At 38.9% G+C, this 14,094-nt stretch overlaps 1 pseudogene; it reads right to left on the bottom strand.

The window, feature by feature from the left end:
• Positions 1-8,078: 8,078 nt before the first annotated feature.
• LOC129250394 (uncharacterized) lies at positions 8,079-8,789 on the bottom strand (annotated as a pseudogene).
• Between the last annotated feature and the right edge of the window lie 5,305 nt (positions 8,790-14,094).

Raw genomic sequence — 14,094 nt, 5'->3', positions numbered from 1 at the left:
GAAAATTTCTAGGTTAGTTTGTGACTCATTGGTGATATGTGGTGTACAGTCCTGGTATTGATTGGTGATGTGATGTTAGAAGTTGCGATAGAACTCAATCTATGTTTAGTTTCAGTGAGTCCTGTGGTCCGAGCAGCGATTTGTGCCCTTAGATTAGCGATTTCCTGTGCAGTCATTTCGGAGTCTATGTCCAACGATAAACGTGATTAATTGAAGATTGCTTGTCGCTTTCTTTGCGATTCCAGTGTGATGTCTTTTTTTCAGGATGTGCTGTTCGTATTGCTTATCACGTTGCTCTAAGGGATAATTATTCCGATTTTTCAGGAATCCAATTTTTTCCTTCTTTAGGAACGGGGAATTTTTTATTTTTGTTCTGTAATGCAGGATATGGCTTGTTCAAGAATGAACGGACGAGCCAACAGTTAATATCGTTTTCACGATATGAGAAAAAAGAATATCTTCTTATATTTTAACGCCGAGGTGGGTGTTTATTTCCGATATTCTTAAGACTAACTTGTTACATAAATCTTACTGATATTTACTATTTAAATGCGGCGGTTGTTATCCCATTGAGATAATTCGTTGCTGATTGTGTATTGTTTACTTTTACTTGTAGATAACTATTTGAATGTTTATGGTTTGTTTTGGTGATACCGAATTTCTATTGTTGCAGTTCATGATAATGCATGTGAAAACAAGTCCTATTGTCTTAATGTTGTTTACTTGATAATGCATGTCTGTTGACCATGAACTGAAGTGTTTAGAAATGCAGAGAGTGAGGCCATGTCGTTAACTCCCCTCCTTCTTAAGACGTAGCGTCCTAGCAATGGTGTTGCTACAAGTTGCTTTTGAAGACGGGTCATTTAGATTTCATATAATTCTTCAATTTGCCTTTGTCTGTTAAGCATTCTTCTATTTTCGTAGTATCGCCAGAGCTGTACCATACCGTTAGTGATAACTACCAAGGTAAAGAATCCCATTACGATGAAGAACGTAAACTGTACAGGATTTTCTTCAATAGGTATCAAAAATGTTGAGAGTTTTTGTATATTGCTGAATTTGTATATCGAACTTGAGGAAAGGATGCGGGGTACTTCAAGTTTTTCGTTATTTTGGTTGTGTATGATTTCCCTGAGTTGTAGTTGATGATTGTAATATGTGATATTATCGATGTTTGTGGATTCATTAAAATGCATCAATTTAGGGCCGGAGATATGGATTTTGTTCCAAGTGTGCTCGTAATCTGTCAAAATATATCCATTCTCTAAAATGTGGAGTGGAGCATTATTTTGATTTATTGTTCCGCATGGTGCTGAGTTTTTTTTAAATATTTTTATAGTACAATTGTCTGAGGGTTCTGATTTACAAATAAAGTTATTCATATAGTTTTTACATTTAGTTATCCTTTGATAATCGTTACATGATGCGATTTTAGGGTCTAAATTAATTTTACCATGCTTATGTGCTAGAGGATATACATTAAATAGGCTACATTTAGTTTCGAGGATAGGATATTTGTACGAGTATATTGTTATAATTGTTTCTTGTAGGTAACATATATGCATATCGGCATATTCTAATATATTAATTATTGGAAGATTCCGTTTTACTAAATCGTATACATCTTTCAAATTTAACGTGCCAGAATATAAATGAGTAGTTTTTGCAAAATTTATAGAGTTATTGATTGAAGTTCTCCGCGAGGTAGGCACCTAGTCGTGGTGCGGAGGCTTAGTCGAATCATTAATCAGGCTTTATCATTGGATGGCAGTGGGTTTGTTTAGGTACATTCCAGTAATGAACGAGTTCACTGGGGACCAAAAATGGAGAAAATTTTATTATAATACATATATATCTTAGAAGGAGGACGGTCCTCCCAAAAAACCAACGAAGGTGAACCCGACTGCTGCCATAGCTGCAAGCGAGGTAGTGATAAGACCGCCATTAATAGGAGACAGAGGGGGCTTGCGCGATAGGGCTGATCTCAGTACGAGTACTGAAGGAGGCAACGAGGGACAACGGAGGAGGACGTTGATGTCACGATGGTGGAGACGAAACGGACAGATTCATATAAAGCTGATCCCAATTTATCTACACCATTCTAAGCTTGCGTCCGCACACCTTTCCGTCCGCTTGGCTGCCGGTGGACTTGACGTAGCCCTCATTCAAGAGCCATGGATATGCGGCAACAAAATCTGTGAACTCGGAGGGAAGAGATTCAAACTCATTACTGTACAAAACACAGGTAAGATCCGCAGCTGCATTTTAGCTAGAAATAATATCAATATATTCAGGAAGAGGTTCGGGTGCTCGTGAAAGAGGCAGCTCTGAAGAAGAAACACCTGGTTGTCTCCTGCGACGCATATGCACATAACACCCTGTGGGGGAGTAGCGACACTAACGCTAGAGGTGAGTTTTTACTTGACTTTATTCTAGAAAGCAAAATTAGTGTGTTGAATTTAGGCTCAGAGCCGATCTTTGTGACAATGAATAGAGAGGAAGTCCTGGATATCACCCTGGCTTCCGACATGTTTTCCAACTACGTTAAGAGATGGCGCGTTTCAAACGAAAATTCGTTGTCAGACCATCGATACATCGAATTTGAAATCGACATTAGATCCCCTCAAGTCGGTAAGTTTAGAAATATGTATACGAAAAACCGACTGGGGAGTTTACAATAATGAACTAAAAACTTTACTGCCAAAGATAGCCCCCAAAGACCCCACTACATGTGGGAAGCTGGATAAATTGTTTAATCAGGTAAAAAAAAGCAATGAATATCTCTTTAGTAGCCGCCTGTCAGGCCCAGAGGAAAGTCTAAACCACCTTGGTGAACCAAGCAACAAACCTAGCTACAAAAATACCATAGAACTCCAAGAATATTGCCTCCCCGTTTATTAAAATTATCATTAGAAGTTGTCTAAACATGGGCTACATTCCGCTAGGATGGAGAGAGACAAAAGTCTTTTTCATACCCAAGGCAGACAGGTCCTCACACACTAACCCCAAAAACTTCTGACCAGTTAGTCTTAAGTCTTTCCTCCTCAAAATTCTAGAGAGGATAGTGGACGAGTACATACGGAGCGCTATACCAAAAAATAAGTTCTCCTCGGCGCAGCATGCCTACACTAAGGGGAAATCTACAGAAACCGCCTTACACTCGCTTGTCGGGTTTGCTGAAAAAATGTTTATCAGATAAAGAGTTTGCCATGGTTGCCTCCGTATATATAGAAGGCGTTTTCAACAATATAAAGGCGAGCGCTATCGTAGATGCTTTAGAAAACATTGGAGTGGAACCACACTTTATTGCCCTGATAGAAGCAATACTCGTCAGAAAGAAGGTAACGGCAAATTTAGGCAGCACTACTCTAAGCAAACAGGTCTGCCGAGGCACACCTCAAGGTGGTGTCCTCTCCCCTTTCCTCTGGATTTTGGCGGAGAGAGGGGGTGTTAAAGGCAGCTATCCTAACACCCTCATGGACATTCTGCGCTCTAACATGGCCACGCTTAGGAGCTGGATTGAGAGTAGGGGGCTCGCTATAAGTCCCGCAAAAACTGAAATAATTCTCTTCACAAGGAAACATAGGCTTCCTATAATCTCCCCGCTGGTTTTTAAGGGTGTGGACATTCCTTTGAGAGAGAATGTCAAGTACTTAGGACTCATATTATATAGGAAACTCACATGGAAACCTAATACTGAGGAAAGAATAAATAAGGCCAAGGTTGCATTATATACTAGCAAAAAAGCGGTCGGTATTAACTGGGGGTTAACACCTCCCGTTACTTATTGGCTATATAATTCGGTAGTTAGACCAATCTTAATATATGGTGGTCATCTGCTCTAAAGGCGAGTTACGCTAAAATCATGAGTAAGGTCAAAAGAACAGCTCTTTTATGCATCTCTGGTGCTTTAAGGACTACCCCAAACAAAGCGCTAGAAGTGCTAATCAATTTGCCTACACTAAATCTCGTAGGGGAAAATGTGGCCACCGCCTCGCATAGTCAAGCGGCCATTAAATCAATGAATGCTTCTATACTAAGATCAAATGTTGCACAGAAATTCCGAGCAGCCCTAAATGATATTAGCGTCGTATTCAAGGTCAGCCTTATTTGGCCTCCGGGACACAGAGATATTGAGGAAAACTTTAGAGCTGATAAGCTAGCCAGAAAAGGTACTGCTCTTCAACTGTTCCGTGATAAAAGTACCATTGGAATGCCTTTGGCCACGAGTAAATTAATAATAAAAACAACATTAACCAAGAGGCCAATAGGTCATGGGAAGATGAAAATACATGTGTAACAGCCAGGCTACTATGGCCGCAAATAAAAAAGCAAAGGACAAAGGAATTGCTTAGCCTCTCAAGAGAAGATATCTCGATGGTCGTGGCTTGTGTCACCGGCCACTGGCTATTTGGAAGGCATTCCTTGAGACTACGAGTATTCTCCAATGAATATTGTAGAAGTTGTAGAGATGAAGAGGAGGAACGAGTACTTCCTTTGCAATTCTCCAGCCTTAGCTAAAATCAGAGCAGGTTTTCTAGGTAAACACTTTCTCAATTCTCTTACAGAACTATCTGGCGTGGGGATTAGACCAATCCTGCGCTTCATAAGAGCCTCAAAATGGTTTCATGAAAGTACATAATTAAACAAGGTTCCCGTGTCGTACAGTGGTATCACAACGGACCTGTGAGGTCTAAGTGAGTTGGTCATATGGACCGACTACCACCATAACCTAACCTAACCTAACCTAACCTATTGATTGAAGTTCATTATAAACTTCTGCTATAACAATGTTTTTGGTTATTGCTTTGGGATCGAGGGCTTCGAGTATTCTCTCGAACTGTGAATTAATTGTTCTTTGCTTATTATTATTTTCTATTAGCATATTAAGTGTAGTTTTGATTTCTACGAGGTCATCATGGTCTGGTGTGACAATGATAAATTTTAACATGGAGCTAAGAAAGTTAAGTGATCTTTGGTCTATATGGTAAATATTTGGAATGAGTTGAGTTTTCAGGGTTTCGATTTTGTTCATTAAAATTTGAGTTTCAGGTTGGTTTCTAAATTATATGCAGATTTCATTATTCTTTCGTATGGCACGATTATTTTTGAGAAATTAGATATGTGACACAAGAAGGTTGCGTCTTGATAAATGTAAACAGGATCTGCTTCTACTAGTACATATTTCCTATTGGCTAAATCTATTATAATATATTATCGCAAAGTACGTTAGAGAAAAGTAAGGTAAATATTATTACATATGTACATGCCTTTACTCTGATACTGTCCTTATGTATAATAACTCTTTTATTGGTGGTTATTGTATCACCGTTGTCTTTTTTGACGATATGTTTGGCGTATTTTTTTACGTTTTTGCTCCTTCTATGCGTCTTTGAATATACGACGTCTCCTTCTTTGTACTCGTAGTTCAGCTGTTTGCGATTGCGGTTGTGGTATCGCAAAACTCTCGCTTGGTTTTTTTTTGAAGACGCTTGTTGAAGACCCCCTTTGATTGAAAAACACGTCCTCGGGTCTCTCGTTGGTTGCCGAATGGATTGTTTTGTTGTATTGTCGGACTGCTCCAAATATCTGTTCGTCAGGTGCCGAACAGTGTTGATGTGCTAAGACTTTCGCGAGTTCTATTATGGTACTGTGCGTTCGTTCAACTTGACCGTTAGTTGTCGAATGATAGGCTGGAGTTTTGGTATGCGTTATTTGTAGTCGGTAAATGTTGATTCGTCACTACAAACTTTGCGTTTGGGCTTATTTGAAATAGTATCTCGTCAACGTATTTATATATGTCCTTTTTTGATGGTATTTTTCTCAAATGGCAGAATTTTGAGTATTTGTCGGTTGAACTAATGTAAATATATATCATAAAAAATCAGCTTAAGTGTATGTATTCGTCTACCTTGTTCGGCATTGGTGCTGAACCTATTGGTTGTTTATTTGGCCGGCGTTCATACTTATTTGTGAGGCAAATTTTGCAGTCCTGTACTTCGTGTTTACAAACGTCACGCATGATTGGCCAGTAGTGTCCGATCGAAATTTCCCGTGCGTTATTTTTGTAGTTTCTGTGAGCACGTTTGAGTGTGTCCTATATGATTTATTAGTTACCTTTGGTTTAATTATATTTTATAGTCTGTCTAGCAATTCAGTTTTGGTGTTAAAAAAAGCGTATGCTGGCTGTTAGAAAATATATTTTGTGAGGATATTTCGACGAGGTTCTGGTCTTACTGTTTTATAACAATTTGATTAACGATTGCTTTACGCGTTTGAGTTTTTGTGTTGGGGAACTTTGTGCTGAATGTTGGGAGTTATCAGAATGTAAAGTGTTTATTAGCTGGCGGGAAAGTGCATCAGCAACAACGTTCTGATGTCCGGGTTTGTAAACAAGTTTTGCACCGTATTCTTCAATGAAATTTTTCCATCTCTTTATTTTGTATTGGATTTTTTTTCTGATATGGAGAAGATTAAAGATTGGTGAACAGTGTAATTTGTTAAATCAAATATACCATACAAGTAGTTACGTAGTTTCTGTAGTGACCAAACAATTGCGAGTAACTCTTTTTCATTCGTGGAGTAATTCTGTTCTGGTTGGCTAAGTGTTCGCGAAATAAATGATATGGGTTTCCGGTTTTGCGATAATACAGCTCCTATAGCGTAATTGCTAGCATCTGTGGTTAATTCGTAGGGTTTATTAAAATTGGGTTGAAAGAGTTCAACCTGAGCTAGCAGTTCCACTTTAATTTTTTTCAGCGCTTCTAGTTCAGGTTCGTCTAAGGTGATTTTTATTATTGCGCTTTGATTTTTGGATATGCCACCGTTTTCTCCTCTGAGGAATGTAGTGAGTGGTTTGACAATGGCTGCAAAATTCTGTATGAATTTCCTATAATAACTAGCGAGGCATAGGAAAGATCTGAGTTCCTTCAGTGTTATGGGAATACGAAAATCTTTAATAGCTTGTATTTTTGTAGGGTCTTCTGTGATCCTGTTGTATTTAATTATGTGACCTAAGTATTCCACAGAGTCTTAGAAAAAGTGAGAATTCTCATTAGATATCTTCATGTAGGCTTGGTGAAGCACATTTATAATTATGCGAATGTGTTCGATATGTTCTTCAGGAGAAGAAGAATAAATGAGAACACCATCTTTATAAACGTAATCCAACTTGCCGATATATGGTCTAAGGATATAGTCTACGCATCTTTGAAAAAAGAAGGAGAATTTTTCAGACCGAAAGGGATGCGAAGAATTTCCTATATGGCTCCATTTACACTAAAGGCAGTTTTTTCCCTGTCGGACTCATAAATAAGAATCTGATGGAAGCCTGATTCTAAATCTAACTTTGTAAATACTTTTGCAATACCAAAACTCTATATAGTCATAGTCACATCAGGTATGGGGTATCTATCTGTGATATTTTGAGTGTTTAGCTACTGAAAGTCTGTGACCATTCTGCGCTTAGGCTTCCCTTGTTCATCGGTACCTTTTTTAGCGACTGTCCAAATGGGAGAGTTGTACGAACTTTTGCTTGGTTGAATTATTTCATTTTTTAAAAGTTTCTTGATTTCTGTGCTAATGAAGTCATTATCCGACATAGGGTACGGATATTGCTTGGTTCAAATAGAATCTTCGGATTTCGTTCTAATGGTAGCTTGTATCGCGATAGTAATATATAAGGTAGCACTTTGTTTGTGACTTCATTTTTTTTGCATACGTTTTTCAATTTCTGCAATATATAATACTTTTCACTATTAACTGTATAATTTATTTTTGGTACAGATTCACTTTCTTTCCTGGCCCTATACTTATAACTGAGCTTGTACTCGAAAAGGTCGATCTCTGCTTTTATTTTTCTAAGTCCCTGTTCCCCCAGAAGCATATAAAATTCTTCTTATGCATCTGTTTCAAAAAATGTGATATTATGTTCTAATAGTGTTGCAATTTTTTTGATTTTGTTATTGAATAACCGTGAAGGGTTTCCACTTTTACAGGTTTTATGGAAATAGACTCACCGAAGTTACATTTTGTACTTATATACTTGTTGGTTGCTCCAGTGTCGATCAGGATGTTAATTAGTTTGCCTGTATCCCTGCAGTGGCGTTGCAGACACGCAAATCGTTTATGCGCCTTAAAAAAACACTGCCTGTTTCATATTAATCATTTCCGTATTCTGCTGCAAGCGATTGCATTTTTTCTTCGCGTGTTTGATTCACACGTTGCACCTTCTGTTGTGTGTTGTAGTTACGAGATGAAGGATTTCGGTCTCTTTTTTGAGAATCTCCTCGAAATGGATTATTTGGAGCTAATCCTTGCATTTGGCGGTCATAGCTGTTTTGTTGGGATGGATCTACGTCCATTGGTTCGAGCTGTTGCCTGGGTGAAGTTTAGTTGCATTGCACCTGTACGTTGGGTCAGTACCTTTGTGGTATCTCATAATATCTTCTGCCTTGGTTTTGATACTGCAATGTACTATTATATTATCTGTGCTGATTATATTACGGAACGTCGAATTGTGAGTTCACGCTATCGTGGTATATCGTACTTGCGATAGCGTAAGCGGTTTCTAAGTCATTTGGATTGTGGCTATATAGGGTGTCGCCGGTATATTTGCTGTTCAGACAAAGAATGAATGCCCTTACAGCTTTCTTGTTCGCATACTCTTTCATAGGTGATGTATTTCCTGAGCTATCCCTCTCAACTTTATTGAGTGCAAGATTAAGTCCCTTACTGACTTCGCAATGGAATTCTGCCAAGGTTCTTTTTCCCTGCCTTATTCTCTTCATTTCTTTGAGCAACACATGCAGTGGTCTCTGGTCCGCGTAAGTGTAATCGAGATGGTCTATTATATCATAAAAATGGAATTTGGTGTCGTGGTTAATTCAAATGTCGGCCGCCTCTCTTAAAATTTTCGAATGTATAATAGAGAGTGCCGTGTAGTAAGTGGGTGTAGTAGAGTAATTCTTTACATTTTCCATGTGTGCCCAGGCACGTTTTCTCCATGAACGATATTGGTTCTTATTGCCTGTGAATATGGGTCACGTTTTGAAAATTTCTAGGTTAGTTTGTGACTCATTGGTGATATGTGGTGTACAGTCCTGGTATTGATTGGTGATGTGATGTTAGAAGTTGCGATAGAACTCAATCTATGTTTAGTTTCAGTGAGTCCTGTGGTCCGAGCAGCGATTTGTGCCCTTAGATTAGCGATTTCCTGTGCAGTCATTTCGGAGTCTATGTCCAATGATAAACGTGATTAATTGAAGATTGCTTGTCGCTTTCTTTGCGATTCCAGTGTGATGTCTTTTTTTCAGGATGTGCTGTTCGTATTGCTTATCACGTTGCTCTAAGGGATAATTATTCCGATTTTTCAGGAATCCAATTTTTTCCTTCTTTAGGAACGGGGAATTTTTTATTTTTGTTCTGTAATGCAGGATATGGCTTGTTCAAGAATGAACGGACGAGCCAACAGCTAATATCGTTTTCACGATATGAGAAAAAAGAATATCTTCTTATATTTTAACGCCGAGGTGGGTGTTTATTTCCGATATTCTTAAGACTAACTTGTTACATAAATCTTACTGATATTTACTATTTAAATGCGGCGGTTGTTATCCCATTGAGATAATTCGTTGCTGATTGTGTATTGTTTACTTTTACTTGTAGATAACTATTTGAATGTTTATGGTTTGTTTTGGTGATACCGAATTTCTATTGTTGCAGTTCATGATAATGCATGTGAAAACAAGTCCTATTGTCTTAATGTTGTTTACTTGATAATGCATGTCTGTTGACCATGAACTGAAGTGTTTAGAAATGCAGAGAGTGAGGCCATGTCGTTAACTCCCCTCCTTCTTAAGACGTAGCGTCCTAGCAATGGTGTTGCTACAAGTTGCTTTTGAAGACGGGTCATTTAGATTTCATATAATTCTTCAATTTGCCTTTGTCTGTTAAGCATTCTTCTATTTTCGTAGTATCGCCAGAGCTGTACCATACCGTTAGTGATAACTACCAAGGTAAAGAATCCCATTACGATGAAGAACGTAAACTGTACAGGATTTTCTTCAATAGGTATCAAAAATGTTGAGAGTTTTTGTATATTGCTGAATTTGTATATCGAACTTGAGGAAAGGATGCGGGGTACTTCAAGTTTTTCGTTATTTTGGTTGTGTATGATTTCCCTGAGCTGTAGTTGATGATTGTAATATGTGATATTATCGATGTTTGTGGATTCATTAAAATGCATCAATTTAGGGCCGGAGATATGGATTTTGTTCCAAGTGTGCTCGTAATCTGTCAAAATATATCCATTCTCTAAAATGTGGAGTGGAGCATTATTTTGATTTATTGTTCCGCATGGTGCTGAGTTTTTTTTAAATATTTTTATAGTACAATTGTCTGAGGGTTCTGATTTACAAATAAAGTTATTCATATAGTTTTTACATTTAGTTATCCTTTGATAATCGTTACATGATGCGATTTTAGGGTCTAAATTAATTTTACCATGCTTATGTGCTAGAGGATATACATTAAATAGGCTACATTTAGTTTCGAGGATAGGATATTTGTACGAGTATATTGTTATAATTGTTTCTTGTAGGTAACATATATGCATATCGGCATATTCTAATATATTAATTATTGGAAGATTCCGTTTTACTAAATCGTATACATCTTTCAAATTTAACGTGCCAGAATATAAATGAGTAGTTTTTGCAAAATTTATAGAGTTATTGATTGAAGTTCTCCGCGAGGTAGGCACCTAGTCGTGGTGCGGAGGCTTAGTCGAATCATTAATCAGGCTTTATCATTGGATGGCAGTGGGTTTGTTTAGGTACATTCCAGTAATGAACGAGTTCACTGGGGACCAAAAATGGAGAAAATTTTATTATAATACATATATATCTTAGAAGGAGGACGGTCCTCCCAAAAAACCAACGAAGGTGAACCCGACTGCTGCCATAGCTGCAAGCGAGGTAGTGATAAGACCGCCATTAATAGGAGACAGAGGGGGCTTGCGCGATAGGGCTGATCTCAGTACGAGTACTGAAGGAGGCAACGAGGGACAACGGAGGAGGACGTTGATGTCACGATGGTGGAGACGAAACGGACAGATTCATATAAAGCTGATCCCAATTTATCTACACCATTCTAAGCTTGCGTCCGCACACCTTTCCGTCCGCTTGGCTGCCGGTGGACTTGACGTAGCCCTCATTCAAGAGCCATGGATATGCGGCAACAAAATCTGTGAACTCGGAGGGAAGAGATTCAAACTCATTACTGTACAAAACACAGGTAAGATCCGCAGCTGCATTTTAGCTAGAAATAATATCAATATATTCAGGAAGAGGTTCGGGTGCTCGTGAAAGAGGCAGCTCTGAAGAAGAAACACCTGGTTGTCTCCTGCGACGCATATGCACATAACACCCTGTGGGGGAGTAGCGACACTAACGCTAGAGGTGAGTTTTTACTTGACTTTATTCTAGAAAGCAAAATTAGTGTGTTGAATTTAGGCTCAGAGCCGATCTTTGTGACAATGAATAGAGAGGAAGTCCTGGATATCACCCTGGCTTCCGACATGTTTTCCAACTACGTTAAGAGATGGCGCGTTTCAAACGAAAATTCGTTGTCAGACCATCGATACATCGAATTTGAAATCGACATTAGATCCCCTCAAGTCGGTAAGTTTAGAAATATGTATACGAAAAACCGACTGGGGAGTTTACAATAATGAACTAAAAACTTTACTGCCAAAGATAGCCCCCAAAGACCCCACTACATGTGGGAAGCTGGATAAATTGTTTAATCAGGTAAAAAAAAGCAATGAATATCTCTTTAGTAGCCGCCTGTCAGGCCCAGAGGAAAGTCTAAACCACCTTGGTGAACCAAGCAACAAACCTAGCTACAAAAATACCATAGAACTCCAAGAATATTGCCTCCCCGTTTATTAAAATTATCATTAGAAGTTGTCTAAACATGGGCTACATTCCGCTAGGATGGAGAGAGACAAAAGTCTTTTTCATACCCAAGGCAGACAGGTCCTCACACACTAACCCCAAAAACTTCTGACCAGTTAGTCTTAAGTCTTTCCTCCTCAAAATTCTAGAGAGGATAGTGGACGAGTACATACGGAGCGCTATACCAAAAAATAAGTTCTCCTCGGCGCAGCATGCCTACACTAAGGGGAAATCTACAGAAACCGCCTTACACTCGCTTGTCGGGTTTGCTGAAAAAATGTTTATCAGATAAAGAGTTTGCCATGGTTGCCTCCGTATATATAGAAGGCGTTTTCAACAATATAAAGGCGAGCGCTATCGTAGATGCTTTAGAAAACATTGGAGTGGAACCACACTTTATTGCCCTGATAGAAGCAATACTCGTCAGAAAGAAGGTAACGGCAAATTTAGGCAGCACTACTCTAAGCAAACAGGTCTGCCGAGGCACACCTCAAGGTGGTGTCCTCTCCCCTTTCCTCTGGATTTTGGCGGAGAGAGGGGGTGTTAAAGGCAGCTATCCTAACACCCTCATGGACATTCTGCGCTCTAACATGGCCACGCTTAGGAGCTGGATTGAGAGTAGGGGGCTCGCTATAAGTCCCGCAAAAACTGAAATAATTCTCTTCACAAGGAAACATAGGCTTCCTATAATCTCCCCGCTGGTTTTTAAGGGTGTGGACATTCCTTTGAGAGAGAATGTCAAGTACTTAGGACTCATATTATATAGGAAACTCACATGGAAACCTAATACTGAGGAAAGAATAAATAAGGCCAAGGTTGCATTATATACTAGCAAAAAAGCGGTCGGTATTAACTGGGGGTTAACACCTCCCGTTACTTATTGGCTATATAATTCGGTAGTTAGACCAATCTTAATATATGGTGGTCATCTGCTCTAAAGGCGAGTTACGCTAAAATCATGAGTAAGGTCAAAAGAACAGCTCTTTTATGCATCTCTGGTGCTTTAAGGACTACCCCAAACAAAGCGCTAGAAGTGCTAATCAATTTGCCTACACTAAATCTCGTAGGGGAAAATGTGGCCACCGCCTCGCATAGTCAAGCGGCCATTAAATCAATGAATGCTTCTATACTAAGATCAAATGTTGCACAGAAATTCCGAGCAGCCCTAAATGATATTAGCGTCGTATTCAAGGTCAGCCTTATTTGGCCTCCGGGACACAGAGATATTGAGGAAAACTTTAGAGCTGATAAGCTAGCCAGAAAAGGTACTGCTCTTCAACTGTTCCGTGATAAAAGTACCATTGGAATGCCTTTGGCCACGAGTAAATTAATAATAAAAACAACATTAACCAAGAGGCCAATAGGTCATGGGAAGATGAAAATACATGTGTAACAGCCAGGCTACTATGGCCGCAAATAAAAAAGCAAAGGACAAAGGAATTGCTTAGCCTCTCAAGAGAAGATATCTCGATGGTCGTGGCTTGTGTCACCGGCCACTGGCTATTTGGAAGGCATTCCTTGAGACTACGAGTATTCTCCAATGAATATTGTAGAAGTTGTAGAGATGAAGAGGAGGAACGAGTACTTCCTTTGCAATTCTCCAGCCTTAGCTAAAATCAGAGCAGGTTTTCTAGGTAAACACTTTCTCAATTCTCTTACAGAACTATCTGGCGTGGGGATTAGACCAATCCTGCGCTTCATAAGAGCCTCAAAATGGTTTCATGAAAGTACATAATTAAACAAGGTTCCCGTGTCGTACAGTGGTATCACAACGGACCTGTGAGGTCTAAGTGAGTTGGTCATATGGACCGACTACCACCATAACCTAACCTAACCTAACCTAACCTATTGATTGAAGTTCATTATAAACTTCTGCTATAACAATGTTTTTGGTTATTGCTTTGGGATCGAGGGCTTCGAGTATTCTCTCGAACTGTGAATTAATTGTTCTTTGCTTATTATTATTTTCTATTAGCATATTAAGTGTAGTTTTGATTTCTACGAGGTCATCATGGTCTGGTGTGACAATGATAAATTTTAACATGGAGCTAAGAAAGTTAAGTGATCTTTGGTCTATATGGTAAATATTTGGAATGAGTTGAGTTTTCAGGGTTTCGATTTTGTTCATTAAAATTTG

The sequence above is a fragment of the Anastrepha obliqua genome, chromosome 6, assembly GCF_027943255.1.
Source record: "Anastrepha obliqua isolate idAnaObli1 chromosome 6, idAnaObli1_1.0, whole genome shotgun sequence".
NCBI classification, from domain to species: domain Eukaryota; kingdom Metazoa; phylum Arthropoda; class Insecta; order Diptera; family Tephritidae; genus Anastrepha; species Anastrepha obliqua.
The sequence above is the reverse complement of the archived record's forward strand: the minus strand, read 5'-3'. Positions and strand labels throughout refer to the sequence as shown.